General features: G+C 37.3%; 1 long non-coding RNA gene across 1 annotated transcript in view; it reads right to left on the bottom strand.

Annotated features, from left to right (window-relative positions):
* Nucleotides 1-16,098: 16,098 nt before the first annotated feature.
* The window catches only part of LOC147600250 (uncharacterized), a 154,929-nt gene continuing 153,337 nt past the window's right edge, over nucleotides 16,099-17,690 (bottom strand). The window contains exons 2-3 of the long non-coding RNA XR_015258891.1: nucleotides 16,907-17,145; nucleotides 16,099-16,228 (exon numbers count right to left, since the gene is read on the bottom strand). This is a non-coding gene — a long non-coding RNA (uncharacterized LOC147600250). The remainder of the gene's footprint in view (nucleotides 16,229-16,906; nucleotides 17,146-17,690) is intronic.

The raw sequence follows: 17,690 nt of genomic DNA, 5'->3' as shown, positions 1-17,690 counted from the left end.
TTTAGAGCAATTTAGCCAGTCTTCAATCCCATCAGTTCCTGAGTGACAGGACTGAAAAACTGGCTTTGCATCAAGAAAGCTAGTCAGATTTTACCCATCTAGTTAAATAAAAGCAAGATTGAGCTTTAAAACCCCAGTCAAGTATACCTTTCAGAGATTAAGCTCTGTTTTTGCACTTTAAGCCAAGGAGTCTATTATGCCCTCCCACTGTTAAATGGTTTTATGAATTTTCCTATTCTATTGTATATTCAAAAAAACCTGACATGCTTAAATTCTGAAGAGCGTATTTCCTCTGCTTTGCAATTGAAACATGCACTACGGCTTTTATTTTGCTCTTCCATTCTCCAGGGAGAAACTTGCAAGGTTGCTTTATCGACTAATAGATTATAAAACCAGAAAAAAAAAAACCAAACATTTTCACCATTGAATTTCTACTTTTGTAAAATTCTGACCACAGAATTCTGTTAATTCTTTTATTAAGTTCAATTACTGGCCATATGATATTTTTGAAATACATATCTAAACTTGATTCAAAGACTTAATATCATTAAGGGTGTCCAATGTACTTTCACAAATACATCTGGCTGATTATCCTCACTACATGCACCTTGTTTCTAAAAAGAATATACTACTCTCGGTTCCCAAAAAGGTAGCCTTGTTATGAAGTCAGTTATGAGGAATTTCTTCCCAAGCTGTTACAGGTGGACAAAGATAATACAATTTTGACTGTTACTAGAATATAAGTTATTCTCATCTTTATTCGTCCATTTCCTCCCCAGCCAATGACCAGCTAATAATTAAAGTTAACAGGAGTATTGTGAGTGGCACTGCTAGTGCTATAAAAAGCCTAGTAATTTTTCAAATCCATCTACCAAAAATACAACACAGCGCCAGACAAATGTGCTAGCTACACAATAATGTTGCAACTAGGTAATTTTTTCTGCATTTTTCTACACTAAAAATCCCTCAGAAATCAACTGCTCAAATAGCAGTAAAGCTTGAACTAGGGATTTTAGACCAATTCAATTCAGTACAGTCCCAAATAACATCCATTGAACGGCTGCTCTGTGATAGAGTGAATTTTCCCCTGCTATTAATTGGCAAGATATAGCTGACATCCCACAGAATAAAACAGACTCATTAACAGGCATTTTACCTGAATTGGAATAAACCATTAAAGAATTATTAAGCAATTGTGGGAAAACAGAAATATATTAATGCTTTTTGCAACTTTTACTTAGATGCAGTTTACATAGAACCACAGAAAAGGAAAGTTATAATAATCAAAACTCCATAGTGATTATAGATTTCCCAATACAAATTTGAGGTTATAAAATTGCTATATTATAAGATACTGGTGCTATGTTTTGTAAACATTTTTACTTTGATTGCAGCTATTGCAGTATGTCTTAACACAAACACAGTTAAATGGCTTACTGCAAAAAGGAAATAAAACCTTTAAAAGAACTTAGAAGAAGAAACATGAAAGAGAAACTTTCACATACTTTGTGTATCAGTAATATGTATCAAGTTGCTCTGCACTATAATCTTACTATCTTGTTCTTTTTTTTTTTTAAAAAAAGAATCTCTCTCTAACCTAAACTTCTCTCTCTGCAAGGCTACATATAGATTAACAACCACCTAAAATGTCATATACAGATTTAGGAAGGAAAATATCCTTTATATGTGGATATGCTGTACAAACAGAGATGATTTACCATGCAAAAGCTTTCAATCAGAAAACACCGATCCATTAAAACTTAACCTTTTCTTGGGAATACACCAACAGAATGCTACAAGCAAATCTATACAGAAAGCCAGAAACTGAAAACAGATGCCACAATTGCCAATATCTTTGCAATTAGGGCCTTGAAAAGAGAAAATGGTCTCAGGCCATTCTACTTACCAGTCTGCTTGTCATTTTGTCCTTTTTGTTCTGTGACTTCGAAGTGTAACAGCAGCAGCAACATGAAAGGTCTGGGCTTTCACCTGCCACAGAAGAAAATTCTAGAGCTATTAAAAAAAAATTTAAAATCATTAAATAGGAAACTCATTTCAGTAAGCAGATAGACATCTGTAAACTGTTGTTCCTTACACAACACACACACAAAAAAAAAATCTTTCTTTCTTTGAAAGCTTCTTAAAAGCTTGTACTTAAGCTCCAGAAAGTTTTAACTTATCCAACATACTTCTAGAAAAGGAAGTGTGCTCCTCAAGCTAGGTACTTCATTATTTCAAAGGAATAATTTGTCTACAGCAGCAAAAAATTATTGTTCTCTGGTGTATGTCATACTTATTATATGAAGCCATAACAGGAGAAAGACTATTGAATACTTAAAGTTTAATCTTTTTTTAGTGTTATGTAGTTATATTACTAAAACTATTTGAGACATCTTCAGCATTTTTTTAATGTATACATTTCTAGCATTAGGTGATAAACAGGTTTACAAATCATCAGGAGCTGTAACAAAGCTAGTGAAAATCAGGTGGCCTTCTGCCTCCCTCTTTGCCTGAATTTACTCTTGGGACTGGAAAATGGAAATGTAGATATTCAGGTATGAGTACAGAGAAAGCAAGAATAGAAACTATCAAAGGAATTGCAGTTAGCAGAACCCAGTGTCTCTTGAGATATCTTTTGGTGAAAGACCGGCATGGGTTACAAGCAACTGTACCAAAGGGTACCTTATGCATGACAAAGATGAGGAGAAGGATAACAGCAAAGAAGTAATCAGGATTCTTAAGGGACCTAAAATGGAAGCTAAATGTCAGTGCATGTCTCTAAAGAACTAATAATCACTTTGCAACAAAAAAGTCTCCTTTTATGTCCTCTCTGCCTTGGACTAAGGTTAGGATAATAAGAGTAAAAACAAGAGATATGCTAAGAATGGGAAAGAACAGGAGTTGCCATAGAAAACACAGGACAGAAAAGTCTTGCCCTCTTTGGGCAGGTGTTTGGGATGGACAGACAACCATCGGTGTCAGCAACAGAGCCAACTTGAGGTGAACATGGAATGTGAACACAAAAAATACAGCAGATAATGATTGCCTTATACAATCTGAGGGCTCAAAGCATTGATTTCCTAACAGTTTAACTTAAACTTGGCAGTTTCTGCCACCACATCCTACATTTATCACAGAGTCACAGAATGGTTTGGGTTGGAAGGGACCTTTTAAGCCCATCCAGTCCAACCCCTCTGCAAGCAGCAAGGACATCTCCAACCAGATCAGGTTGCTCAGAGCCTGGTCCAACCTGGCCTTGAATGTTTCCAGGGATGGGGCATCGACTACCTCTCTTGGGCAACCTGTTCCAGTGTTCTACAATCCTCACTGTAAAAAATTTTTTGCATAATAACTTTTTGTATCTTTTCCCTTAACAAAATCTCCACAACCCTTATGTGGTCTGAGTTTCTACTGCTGGACAAGACAATGTTTGGAACACTTCTAAAGCTAATCCTGTTACTGCTTCTGCTCAGTTTGTGTAGCCAGCTGTGATACAGATATCTCTTTTGTGATATACATGTAGGTCAAGATAACCAAAACTGCTGCCTTCTCACCAGTATCTCTGCCTGAAATGTGACAGCTATATGTAATACCTGATACAGAATGGATTGTGGTCAATATACTTCTCTGCTTCTCTGAGATTAAAAAAAAAAAAAGCTTTTAATAACCTTGATAACTTTTGTAATCTTGTTTTACTTTCAACTAAAATTTGCTTGCCATCCTTTCATCTCCGAGTTTGTATTTCCATCCTTCTGTAACATAAAACAGTAAATGAAAATCCTTTTTCATTTCTCTGTGATCTTCTCTAAATCACACACATCCAATATGCTTTTGCTATGCTCTTTGTTACTTGTCTTCTACCTAAACTGAATGAACTCATCTTTCTGATCTCTTCTTTTAGGGAAATCTTTCCTTGTTTAATCTTATTGATTGCCCTCTTGTGTCCTATCTCATTGACAGTAAGTGAACCCAACATTGTACTCAAGGCAATGCACGTCTTTAATTTACATTGTTTGCACTGTATTTTCATTAATTTCACCCCATTCTTTGATTATTACAAGCTGAAATAATTTTGAGTCTTTTAATCTTATTTTTTTAATAATATCTTCTTAGAACACTTGTCATCAGTATTTTCCCTCAAGTACAGTTTCCTTCTTCCTCATTCCCACACAAAGCCCACAGCTTCACAAAGCAGTCCTGGAGAATTACTGCTGATGGGATTGGCTGGTACTGTTTTAAACCTTAATCTAAACATGAAGATATTTATCACTTGTTTTTTTTCTTGGGAGTTTTAAGGAACACTTTAGACTTCTCAGAAAATTTGTTTTAGCAAAGCAACAAGCAAAACCACAAAATTCCAACAGATTTTGGAATCTTGATTACATGTTAAGTATCTTGAAAAAAAACCCAACCAAATAAATTATAATACAACACTGCAATCAAGAAATGAAGAGGCGAGCTATGGAAACTTAGCTTTCTTAGGAGGAAGCAATAGCCATTGCTAAAAATCAGTAACACTTACATGTATCAGCAAAATACATGAAGATAACCTGTTGTTCATTCAAAAATGTTCATTAATGTAACTTGATTCTTGAAGGTAATTATAACATAATTCTATCTTTCTCCTAACCCCTAGTAATTAATCTGCCTCTTTTTTTTTTTTTTTTTTTTTTTTCAATTTGCCTTATCTGACTGTCTCTCCCTGGAGAACTCGGACCCATGAGCTTTTGTGTGTGTGCAGTTATCACTCAGTGCATAGCTCACTGTGGGCCAGAGCCTAAGGGCAGATTAGGGATCAGGAATTTTACTGAAAACATGACATTGAAATTTTACCATGAAAACTAGACATGCCTGCTAATAATCTAAAAAGCCTTTAACAGTTCATTAACAGAAAAACCTTGCACTAAGAAAAGCTCTCTGCCAACTTACTCTGGCAGAAGAGTTGTGTCATTTTATTTATTTCTACCATTTTCTTCTCTACTTGGTGCAGCAGGAGGAGGATTAAAACACTCAGACCTTGGAGAAAGGAAACCAATCCAAGCACTTGGCATCCAAGCCAAGCACTCCATCCCCTTCAGAACACTACTGAAAAAAAATCCCTTCTTATTCTTCTAAATTTCTTTGCCACCTTCTTTCTTTCAGAAGAGTTCATTCTCACAGAAGGCAGGCACACTCTAGTTACTCTCTCCAGAGAGCTGATTTTCTATGTACGCCTGTCAAACTTAAAAAGCAAGGATTTCCCATAATCCATAAAATATTGAGACAGACAAAGGAACTGCCTGAATCTAGAAACTTTTCCACACAGCTTGAAACTATATAGCAAAGAAACAAACAACTGCAGTCTGGCATTGCTTTGTTTGTAGTGCCATGAAATACTTCAACTGGTCATAAAAGAAGTGCTACTATATGACAACTACCCAAAGCCTCTTCTCATTTTGGAAGCTGTTTTGTTTACGCTGAACCCTGCTCCACAGGAAAACAGATAATTTCAAACCAGTTATTTGCCTGGCACAAATTAAAATAGCAAGACAAACAGACTTTGTCAAATTTCACCGAGGTATTTATATCTGCTAATACAAAAGCCAAATATGATCTCTTTGCTTATTTTCTGGACAGAGAAATGTGCTGCAGGCTGCATGAAGAAATAGACTATCAGGAAGGTTGATTTATTTGAAGAGTTGGAGACTGCTGCATCTATTTACCTGTATAAATTGGACTATATTTGTAATAATTGGCAAGGACAAATAACAACCTGCAATGTCTTTTCTGTAAAATTGCTTCCAACTTAAATAAAATGAAATTTTACCCTTCTACCAAAGACTAGAATAAAATCTACTAGGGAGCCAAGAACTGCTTTTTTGATTGTATGCTGAAAGGTGTCCTTGACTGGAATGTCACAAAGCGAGAAATAACCAGCTTACAAAATAGCATATGAAATACAACCCATGTACCCAATTGCAATGACCCAGAACATTGGTCATTCTTCCTTCATCCCCACTCACCCTCATAGAAAAAAATCTGGGTTTTTTTCATGTGATAGTTTGACTGAATTCCTTTGAGAAAGAAGTGCCTTTGCTTCACTTGATTTATATCACTTACTACTTTGAGTTCTAGTCTCTGTTTAGCTGGCTTACTCATTTAAATCACACAGCTTGTTACACTGGATTTTTCTGGGTACAAGGAGGAACAGATTACCAGTGTCTGGAAGCCTTGTAACTTTTTCTGGGTAAAAAGCAAGTCCTATAAGGTGCATGCCATTTCACTTTAAGCTTTTTTAGTAGCAAACTTCAAAAAAAAATTGTAAAAGGTCTAATTTCCTTTGATGGAGCTCATTGTTACACTCAGTTCAGAATTTGAATATTATCTTAAAGGAGAAGAGAAATTAATTTATCTTTTAACTTTCTTGCACCATTCTTGATCCAAACTAGAAAGATTTTTATAGACTATATAATAAAATCTTGTCAAGACATGTTAAACAGGTAAGGAATAACAGAATATGTGGGACAATTAGAAAATATTAAATAAATAATTCTTGCTTTGATCAAGCATTAAAACAGCTATAATTTGTTATATCTTTGAAGTGAGGTAGTATAAAATTTATTTTATTTGTGGAACTTGGAGCAGAAGCATGCTCCTGGAGCACAGATATAATATACCATGCTAGTAGGAAAAAAAAAACCTTTGGCTAGGTAATGCATGGAACAGCATCGGGAAGTATAAGCTGTGCAGTATGAACCTAAGTCAAGTCAAATCTACCTAGCTGTATTTTCTAGAGACTCAGGAGTTAAGACTCATCAGCTGCAGCTGATGTCTTCTGTAAGGGTTATGACAAGCTGCCTTTTCAACTCCTCTAATCCTAAAGTGCAACTGAAAACACCAAGGACACAGCCTTTGCAAAGGCAAAAAATGAGGTGCCTCAACTTGCAGCGATCACTTAGCAGTGACGCAAGAGTATGTTACAAAGAAATAAATATTCTCGTTGCTTCCCTGTCCCTTCATCCAACCCCTGCTATGTTCTGCTTATAATGAACTTTGACTTCAGTATGTAGAAAGGAAAATTATTAAACAACAGTTTTGTATTGGAAGGTCTCTAATGAGACCTAAATACAAATTGCAATTAAGTTCTAAAATTAAAATGTGCACTGAAGACACTCAAGACTGCCCAATTTTGAGTGTGTCAGGAACCTTTTCTTTCTATTTTCCCCACACACATTCCTAGTGCTGTACTGCCTATAGCAATGGTCTGCTTTATAATCTTTTTCTAGGGTGTTTGGGATTATGGGTACATGTGTTTGTTTTTTTAAACATAGTAATAAATACATATATGCCATTATCTTATAGGGATAAAAATAGCAACCTTATTTTCAAAGCAGTTGGATAAGAAATGTCATATGCAGGCTGGTTATTGTTCTTCTGAGTTTGTTTTCAGTGTTAGGCTTGGGTTTGTTTCTTTTTTTTTCCCTTCATGTTAAGGGTGACCCATGCTACTAATAACATCTGTTCAGAAAGGGAAAAGAATAAGTAATTTCCTTTATTTTGATTCTTTGTGTGTGGTCAAATAGACAATAAACTCACAGAAGACAGATAACAAGGAGATGGCTCAGCCTATATTCACTGTGCAGATCTGCAGAAAAATTTGGTCAGTAATAATTTTACATTCAGAAATACAAGCTAGAAAAGCAAAAGTACAGAGGCCATCCCTGCCACATTTATTAATAAATCAGAATGCAATAGTCTCCACTTCACAAATCAAGTCACACATAGGACTGTTATTAGCTAGTTATACAGAGAAAGCAAGAAACTTCTGCTTTGTAAAACCAAAAATAAAAATATATCCCATTCAATAAGTATTCTCTCCATATAGGCAGAACTACTTGCTCTTCTTTATTATTTCCTTGCACTGTTGATAAAATAAAGCAAAAAACCCCACCTTCATGGGCCTTATGTCCACAAACACATTGACAATACCTTTCCGCACTACCCTGTGTGGCATCACTTACTTTATGTAGAGAATAGGGTAGACAAGGAACTATCTTAATTGGCCTGGAGTACAGGTTTTCTGTATGATGTTCAGGAGGCATTACTGAGCTGTATTTGACACACAGTGCATATCTCACATGTTTAGGGTGTATTTGGACTGTGGTAGAACAGCAGTGACTACTGGATGAAAGTAAATCCACTAGTACTATTACTAGCCTGGAAAACCTGGACAGTCATAGAAGAGCCCCTAACAAGTTATCTTCCCTTGACAGTGCTAGTGTCAGAGTGACAAAAACTTCAAAGAGCTTATCTGTAGGTAATATACTATGTGGTTGAATTTCTTCAGCAATACTTGAACAGCAGCACAGACTAATTTCTAAAAATTCACTCAAGCAAAGCACAAAATGTTGTCCATTTTCCCCTCCCAATCAGACATTCTGTGTTCCAGGAAAACACAAAATTTAATCCAGTTGAATAGTTTTTACCTTAGACATAGTAATGTATTGTAAAGCTTCAGGTTTTGGTATACAATTTGTATAGCTTATCTGATACTGTCTGACTTACGATAAAACAGACAAATTAAAAACCAAACAAAAAACCTTGTTTAAGCTACATGTAAATCCCAAGTACAAAGTATTAAGAAGAAAATCTGTTAGTACTGGCACACTAGTACATTTTTTATCCAAACAACTCATGCATTTGTCACTTTTGACATACTTTTTTTTGGGAGACCTAGGCAACCTGAGTTCTAATGTCTTGCTCATTTAAAAGGCCAGTAATTGCACTGACCTTGCGCAATGCCAACATACGAATCATTCCATATAAATGAGAGACTGGATCAAAATTGTACTAGGTGCTTAGAACTCTCAGCCACATTTGCCTAAGTTTAAGGGTGAACATAAATTCTGTGGTTTTAAATCAGTAAAAACACAACTTTTCTAAAGTATATCCATCTACGAATAAAGAGGAAATTTTACACTAAGAAAAACCTGTTTGTCTCCCAGCTCTTTAGTTACACAAAAAGGGGCAAAACCTTGCACAACTTACACTATTTTTGAAAATAGCATCTCATTAAGGTTTCTGTCATGCTCTCTGATCATTCAGTTTCATACTAAATATTTCTTCAATAAAACAGTGTATTACAGCAATTTTTTTATCCAAGATTGAAAATTCAAAGTATTTGTAGCAGCAGTTATGTAATTGTCACAAATGGTCTAGTTTTCCATAAACATGGAATCCATTTGCTAATTTTGGTCACAAATATAAACCTGTTTCCTTTAAATACCTATAGATGGTGCTGAAATACAATTCTTTTTTTAAAGAAGTGATAATCACAAAATAACTTTGTAGCAAAGCTACTCATTAAGATAGACAGCCCTCCTGGTTGTGCAGATTTACTTCAGGGAAACACAGCTGAATCAGAAATCAGATTGAAGTTCATTATTTCTGATTTCCTCAAGTATATATGACAATGTATTTTTCCCATGTGGACATGTCGTATAGCCAAGACTGTTTCCAAGACTGAAGTTGCAAAATATAAGGCTATTTTTTTTAGTTGTTGGAAATACCCAATAATAACAACATAAACTGTGAAAATGTAGCTGTCAGTAATATAGTGTAACTACCTAGAAAAAGAAACATAACATGTTTCCCCAACAATTTCCCTTTTACTTTGCACATTTCATCCTAATAATCATAAATTTCACCATTTGGTATAAATTATGACAATGTAGCCACTAATAATAGCTCTCTGTGCATCAGCCCAGTTTGCTGAAATGAAGCAGAACTAACTAGCTTCTCTACAAACATAAAATGGAAAAGAACATAATCTTTGCCAGGCATAATTTACATGTGGTAACATGATAATCAACACCAGATGAATCCGTACTTTCTGGTTTCAAAAAGTACATAATAATTCCACATTAGTGATTATTTATAGAAAAACTCTGAAGTGTTTGTAATTATGAGCATACTTTATGGTAAAAGTCATAGCTTGAGCCATTTCCTGTAATACTAACACTTAACACTTAATTTCCAAGCTCTATTTCAGCTTTTAAAATTATGAAACTTAAGAAAACAAGTTACAGTAAGAAAACAAACAACTTTAATAGTTTGAGAATTTTTTCAGTGATAAATAAGGCATAGTAAAAAATTATGTCAGCAAAAATTAGTATAAATAATTAAATGCTTATAATGTTTGTGAACAAAGTCTTATGCATATCTTGTAATGCAACTGAATAACATAAAACATGAAGGGGAAGGGACCTCTTAGTCCCCCAATCCAACTCCATCCATATGAAAAGTAGCTACGGAACAAAAGTCAAAGCATGCAGAACATCAAGTTGCCGCTCCCTCCTCTTGCAACATAAACTGCAAGCCACATGTTTATTTATTCTCGCTTTCCTTTAATTACGAAGTTAAGCTACTTTTATAAAAAGTAGGTTGCATAGGAAGTAGAATTCACACAAAAAGGAAGACTCTTTACACTGGAGTTCTCCACAAAGAGGTACACCACCCTTTCACTCAGCATGTTCTTTTGATTAAAATGTAATCCCTGGTGTCTTCCCCCCTTTCCCATCTTCCAGATGTTAGCATTTTCTGTGTAGCAAATTTGGAAGTTTAAATAAAATGTAACACAATTAAGATGCAGTAAGGAAGCATATAAAGACAAGTTTAAAATGGAACAGAAATTCCATAGAGACCATGCCACAGGTTCAGAGCTAATGCAGGCTCTTGCTCCTAACATGAAAGGATGTTATCTCCAAGCCTTCAGAGAACATAAACAAGTATCGTTAAATTTAGCAGGGCAATCACACTGAAAAAAAAATTGAAAACCCATACAGGATTAAAGACTCAGTTATTTCCTTTGGCAAATCTTCAGCTATATTTGCCCACCTCTCCTCAGAGATCTTTCTAGAATAGAAGGCATCTTCAGTATTCACTTTTGCTTCCTAATGTCTTGCTGAACTTGGAGTCACATCTTTTAGCGGCAAAGATAGGATTAAAAATTACTAGTAGTAGAGGAAACCAATTCTTAAGAAAAACAAAAGAAGGATAAGTAGTAAAGTCCACGAACTACTGTCAACTTTGACAAACTTCTAAAACCTGGAGGTGAGCCTAAAACTAATTTAGATTGCTTAAAGAAACTGAAAAAAAAAGTGGACTTCCTTGGAATAACAGTTTTAAGTGCCTTGCTCTCCCAGCTACAGATAGAGTAAACAGCACAAATCAGACACATTGTAGTTAATGTATACAATTATACTTAATTATACTTCTCTTAAATGGTTTGATTACACAGGGAGTTTTTAAGGTACTATGAATCAGTCATTAGATTAGATAGGAGCCTTATTTGGCAATACTTAGATTAACTGGAGTTTTTAGGAAAGTACTTCAAAACTTAGGTTTTACAGGTACAGTGCTAATGAATGCTGTCGCATGGATCAATCATTCCACAGGCAGACAGCAATGCGTCAAAACGCCGACACTTGCAATGATCTGTATGCGTTAATTGAGATTGTAGCTCAGTATTTTCACTAAAATCAGAAAAACTAGAATGAAAAAATTCCAAAACAAAGTAAATTTCAAGCCCTACTGATTCAAAAAGACACAGATGAACTTGATCAGTTTGTTTTACATTAGGTATCTTTCAAGGTTTCCCCAACTTTGAGGTTTAGTAAATTAATCACTACAGCACCCAGTGGGTGGTCTGGTCATACCCTACCTACATAGGGTATGACTCTCCATGTTTTTTGGGGGGGTTTTTTTGTTGTTTTTTTTTTTTAGAGCTACAGAACTTAACAAGGTTGAAATTTAATGGTGAATTCCTTGAACTGTTAGTCAGTATTTACTGCGGTGTTGCTTTACCTCTACTTGTATGAGCCTGAATTTGGGTAATAATGTTTTTCATAAAGATACTATCTCTCCCTTGCAATTTTAGATATATTTAAACAGCATGTTTTACCCATCAGTGTAGACAGAAAGGCAAATTCGGCCATCCATATAAACCAATTGTATAAAAATGTGACCTACTTTGGCATAAATCAGTTTGCTTTGATATGAGCGAAAATTAATGAAAATAAATGTTAACTTATACAGGAGGGCCACAAAGATGATCAGAGGGCTGGAGCACCTCCTGTATGAGGACATGCTGAGAGCTGGGATTGTTTAGCCCAGAGGAGAGAAGGCTCCAGGGAACTTTATAGCAGCCTACCAGTATCCAAAGGGGCCTACAGGAAAAATTGGGAGGGACTCTTTATCAGGGAGTGTAGTGATAGGACAAAAGAAAATGGTTTTAAATTGAAAGAGTGCAGATTTAGATTAGATATTAGGAAGAAATTATTGCCTATGAGTATGGTGAGGCAGTGGAACAGATTGCCCACAGAAGTTGTGGATGCCCCATCCCTGGAAGTGTTCAAGGACAGGTTGGATGGAGCTTTGAGTGACGTGGTCTAGTGGAAGGTGTCCTTGCCCAGGGCAGGGGGGTTGAGACTGGATGATCCTGAAGGTCCTTCCAATCTGAATTGTTCTATGATAGGTTAGAAATCTGGTTCAATAACCTGTTTTATCAGTTTAGCACATAAGCCAACTCTGAACTGAGTTACATGTTCCAAATACACTAAAAAGTCAAACACAAAAACTAGCCCTGCTTAAGTATAATATCTGCAAAAAAGCCAATTTAGTTACGTGAATTATGTAAATAGCCAAGACAATCACCACACATTTAAATGTTTGTGGTAATCTAGCACAGCTATATACATCTGAAGGATCATAAACGCATCGTAAGAGACCTAGAGGGGACCAACTTAGTGTTTTAATTGTCTCATTTAATTGGCTGTTTATAAATTACCCTTTTGCTGACTTGACTCCCCTTACAAATATCACATCTTACATCAACAAATACTTCTCGTTTGGCCCATTTTGCGTGTCCTACTTGTCTTCGGCAACATGATACTTTTTTGTACTTCCCTATAAACTTAGGGTGGGAAAAGAGAACATCTGGCACATACATAGCCATTCATCTGAAGTTGAGAGGAAACAAAAAACTAACTACAACCATATTTGAGCCATCAGCACTGAAGTTGAAACTTTATCTAATCTCCCACTCTTTTTCCAATTATAAAAGAACTAGCGTTTTCATTTGTCAAATTCTCACTGCAGACAGCTCAGATAGGACATTTCATTCACTACTTTCTTCTTCTATGTCCCCTGAAGCTGCATGGTACTGGAGAGAATTCAGGTAAGTTATTATTCCTATTGTATGCTATACATAGGTCAGAATCTGGAGTTTAAGTCTTGCCTAGCTTGCATCGCCAAAAAACAAATCAAAACCACAACTCTGTTCACCGGGGTTTCAAAACTTCTTACGACCAACTACATATTGGTACTGGGAAACTTGTTTTTATTCTTTAATCTTCATATAGAAGAGAGAAGCTTCAGTGAGGGCTGCCCCTCTCCCCTGGGAGCTGCTTTAAAGCAGCTTTGTCCCCATCTGAACAGCAGTGTTGCAGCCATGCCTGTGCCCACCAAAAGCCAAAGAAAACACTGGTGTTTTAAACTTAATTGCAGCTGAAAATGAGCAGAAACATGCCTTTCTCACCATCCTTTTCCCTCTTGCACAATAACTATGTCAGCAGTTTTTTTCCTTATTGCTTTCAGAAATATCCTGAAACTCTCATCTACCTTTTATGCATATACCCATTCTTAACAGTTCCTACATGACTACATTCAGCAATAAAAACCATAAGTCATACTCCTGTCTTTAATCCTCCTACTACTTTATCTATGCCTATGCTACATATAGACGTCAGCTGCTGAATCAATAAATCTGTATCAGCAACAGCTAACAGCTCTCAAAACGTGACAGAACCACTGCATATTTATTAACAAAACATATGAGGTAAGATACAAATTATGTGCTTTTTTTTTTTCTTTTTTCAAAGTTCACATTGGCTCATGATGCTACTCATTCAATGTATAAAAGACAGATATTTTGGGAGTTGAAAGCTCATTACTTAGGCGGGGAACATCAAAGCAACTGTAAGCAAAACAGGCCACGTATCCAAGGCAGAATAGCTGAAAATAATTCCTCTGCAAAGTTCAACCATTCTACTAATCACAGAACAAAAGCGGTACTGTTTAATACAGAACTATTTTACTAAATGCAAAAATTTAATTGATTCATTCAGATACAACTTAAGAGGATTTTACTTTTATCTAATGTGCTACTCTCAGACTGAAGTTTGAAGTCTCTTCTGAAACCAATTTACTGACCACAATTATGTCTGCTAATGGTAAAGCAGTACCGTACAGACGTACAAGAGAGGTAAAAATGGAAATAATCATATTAATTATCATGGCATTATCTTAAAGTACACAAAAAAATTCTGCTCTCCAACTGTAACATAGCTATTTCTCTTGAATAAAGTTAATGCTGATACTGTTAGTGAATAACCAATTCTTTCTCCTGCTCATGGACATGAACCCTTCCTCTGAAAAGCCTTGAAAGGGTGTCCAATACAAAAAGAATGCCAAATCTGAGCAAGACAAAAACATAGCCTGGTAACAGCTGTTGAAAAATCATATTTTCTTTTCTTTCTACTATACAAATACCATATCTTGGTCAGTTTGACCATGCCTAACATTTTCACCAAAACAAGCTACGATATCTAAATTTGCAAAGCTTTAGAGTCACAACTGAATATGATTCCATAAACGGAGAGTGAAAGAATAGATCAGTCCATATACTCAGGGCTGGTCAGAAGCAATAAAATCAATGTTTGTCAACTTGTATGTACTTTTCCCTCTTTTACAGGGAAAAGAGGGAAAAGAAATTCATACAGCTTATGCAGCCTATTCTATTGCTAGAGAGATGGGGAAAGACAAAGGAACAACCACTATGCAACACTTAGCCTTTAACAACTCTGTCCAGCAGAATCCATCAGAAATCAGTTAAACATCATTATCCAACCCCATCATATCATTTGGAAAAAGCTTCTGGGAGTGCTTCCATCAGTCTGTCATTTGACCACCAGTAACCATGAAGTACAAGAGAAAGTTTAGAAACAGTGACTTTCACAGGCTAGCCTAGAAGGAAGGAGACTTGTGGGCTGCCTTGGGACCTACTAGTGCCACAGGAAAGAAAATCCTGAGCCTTAAACACACTGCCTGGTCAATATTCTGTGAACAGTTTTACTACTTGTCTCGGAAACTAATAAATCTTCTGTTCCATTCTAATGATTAATGATATCCGATGCACAGTTCTGTTAAATGCACTGACCATTCACATCTAGTTTTTCGGAACTAGGTAGGGAATAAAACTGCCTCTTATGTTGCATCTGACGATATAACTGAAATTTTCAGTAATTCTATCATCTCATATTTACCCAGACTGAGGTCAGATTGTTGTAGCATTGTCTTTATGGACACAGAAGTTAGTTTATATACTAGAAGTGCTCCTGACAGTATATTTAAAACTGTTCAAATTTTCATATGAGTTATTGTTTCATTTTATTTTTTTTCAATTCATGATATCAACACCTAGACAAAAAGGTGTTTTCATACCCAAAGCATACCCAGTAGAAACAAAAGCATTTTTTCCTTATCTTCAAAGAGTTTATTTAGCAGTTTACATACATGGCAAACAGATGTTGCTACTCTAATCTATTCTTAACATACTGCGATGATATCTAGAGAGGCACAGAGCAAACTTATTTGACCTTCACCATCCCTTATCTCTTCTGCAATACAGTTCTACTCGCAATACCCACAGAGAACCTTGTGGTGCTGGCACACCACTAATGAAAAAATACCCTTCCCTCTCCTCCTGCCACAAAGAAGCCAATAGTTTTCGTGAAGTACAAAGCAGAACAAAGATATTGTTTCTGTAATCACTTCATTAATAATTCATTCCCAACCACACACAATTTGCTCTCTTTCTCCTATCAGGATGCAACACTCACCCCATCTCCAAATTATTTAAAAACTTGTGTACTCCCTATCCTCCTCATCAGCTAAGTTACTGAGCACTGCTAACGAAATCTGTCACAGTGAAAGGCACTGTAAGTGGACCCTAACACTTCCAAAATTTCAAAAAGCCCCAATTTTCCATGCAAACTTCACCTGAAAATGAGCACTGCACATGCAGTTCCTCCCATTTCTGTCTGCCCAGCAGCTGTGACTGTTCCAGACTGTTCCAGTACTCCACCAGCATGCGTTGAGTGATGGGCAGAGCAATTCTTCTGGAAAGTGTCTATAATGTAATAGCACAGAAAACATTCTTAGACAGCTTCAAACATGTGAGTGAACAACTACTTTTTCTACATGCTTAGCAAAAAGTTCATCACGATGCTGGCAAATCACTCGTTATTTGGCCCTGCTCCCTCTGTAAGAAGACTACTAAACTTGAAGCAACTCACATGCAAAATTTAAAAAAAAAAAACAAAAAGCTAACACACAAGACACAAAACAAACCTTCTTTTAATCGGCAGTCTTTCCGAAAACATCCCCTTTTGTGTCCGCCGAAAAATTTCCACCCCGACCCGGGGCAGGAGCCGGTTCCCGCCCTCCGCCACACCCGCACCCAGCCGCCACGCGCCCGCGACAAGCACCTCGCCGAGCAACGGCCGCGGCACGCGCCGGATCGGACCTCGCCCAGCAACGGCCGCGCCACGCGCCGGATCGCACCTCGCCCAGCAACAGCAACGGCCGCGGCGCGCGCCGGATCGCACCTCGCCCAGCAACGGCCGCGCCACGCGCCGGATCGCACCTCGCCCAGCAACAGCAACGGCAGCGGCGCGCTCCCGGTCGCACCTCGCCGAGTAACGGCCGCGCCACGCGCCGGATCGCACCTCGCCTAGCAACAGCAACGGCCACGGCACGCGCCGGAACGCAGCCCGCGAACGGCTCGCGCCACCCGACGGTCGCTCACCTGTTACCGTAATTACCCGCGGGCCAGCGAGCGAGCCTGAATTTAAGATGATCTCCAGTTGCTTAAACTGAACCACTTCCGCTAAGACAGTTCCTCTTCTTTTCCACAGTCAGTGCGGGCGCGTCGCGCAGCCTGCTTTGTCCTGTTGCTAGATGTGCGGGTTCCTCGCGGCGATGCTGGGCACCGTCGCCCGGCTCCTCAAACTCAAAGCCCTCCTCTGGGCGAACTGGGCCGGTCGTCTGCAAAAAAAAAAAAAAAAAATATATATATATATAGGCAAAATGGCTTGTTGAGCAATGTAGAGAAAGCAGTAAAGCTCAGAAAATTTTACAGAGATGAGTAAGAAGATGGGAGACAGGCAGCTCACCATGACTGACTTGAAGCTGGCAAGAGAGGAAGAAAGCAGCTCGTGTTAGAAATACACTGAGAATACCTGTGCAGAGTGGTGTAAGGAAGCCGATAAAATACTGATCTTCACCCAGAGGCTGGCAGTGTCTCCCTCAGAGAGGGCTAACACCTAGCCAAGAACGACTACAGCTCACTACTCAAAACCTCCCCAGACACAGAAGCAGGGTGTTTGATGTAAGTTCTAACGCTCTTCAAATTGAAGTGGCCAAATGATGAAATACGCAAAAAGGTAAGACAGATTTCTTTTTTCACAGAATTAAAGGTTATTTTTCAAAGAATCAAGGTTTCAAATGACAGCATAACACTGCTGGATATTTTGACACGTCTGGGAAGGTGGTGTATTTTACACAGAAGAGAGAACAACTGACACAATAGC

This window comes from Chlamydotis macqueenii, chromosome 6, assembly GCF_036417535.1.
Source record: "Chlamydotis macqueenii isolate bChlMac1 chromosome 6, bChlMac1.mat, whole genome shotgun sequence".
Lineage (NCBI taxonomy): Eukaryota > Metazoa > Chordata > Aves > Otidiformes > Otididae > Chlamydotis > Chlamydotis macqueenii.
This window is presented reverse-complemented; position numbering and strand designations above follow the sequence as displayed.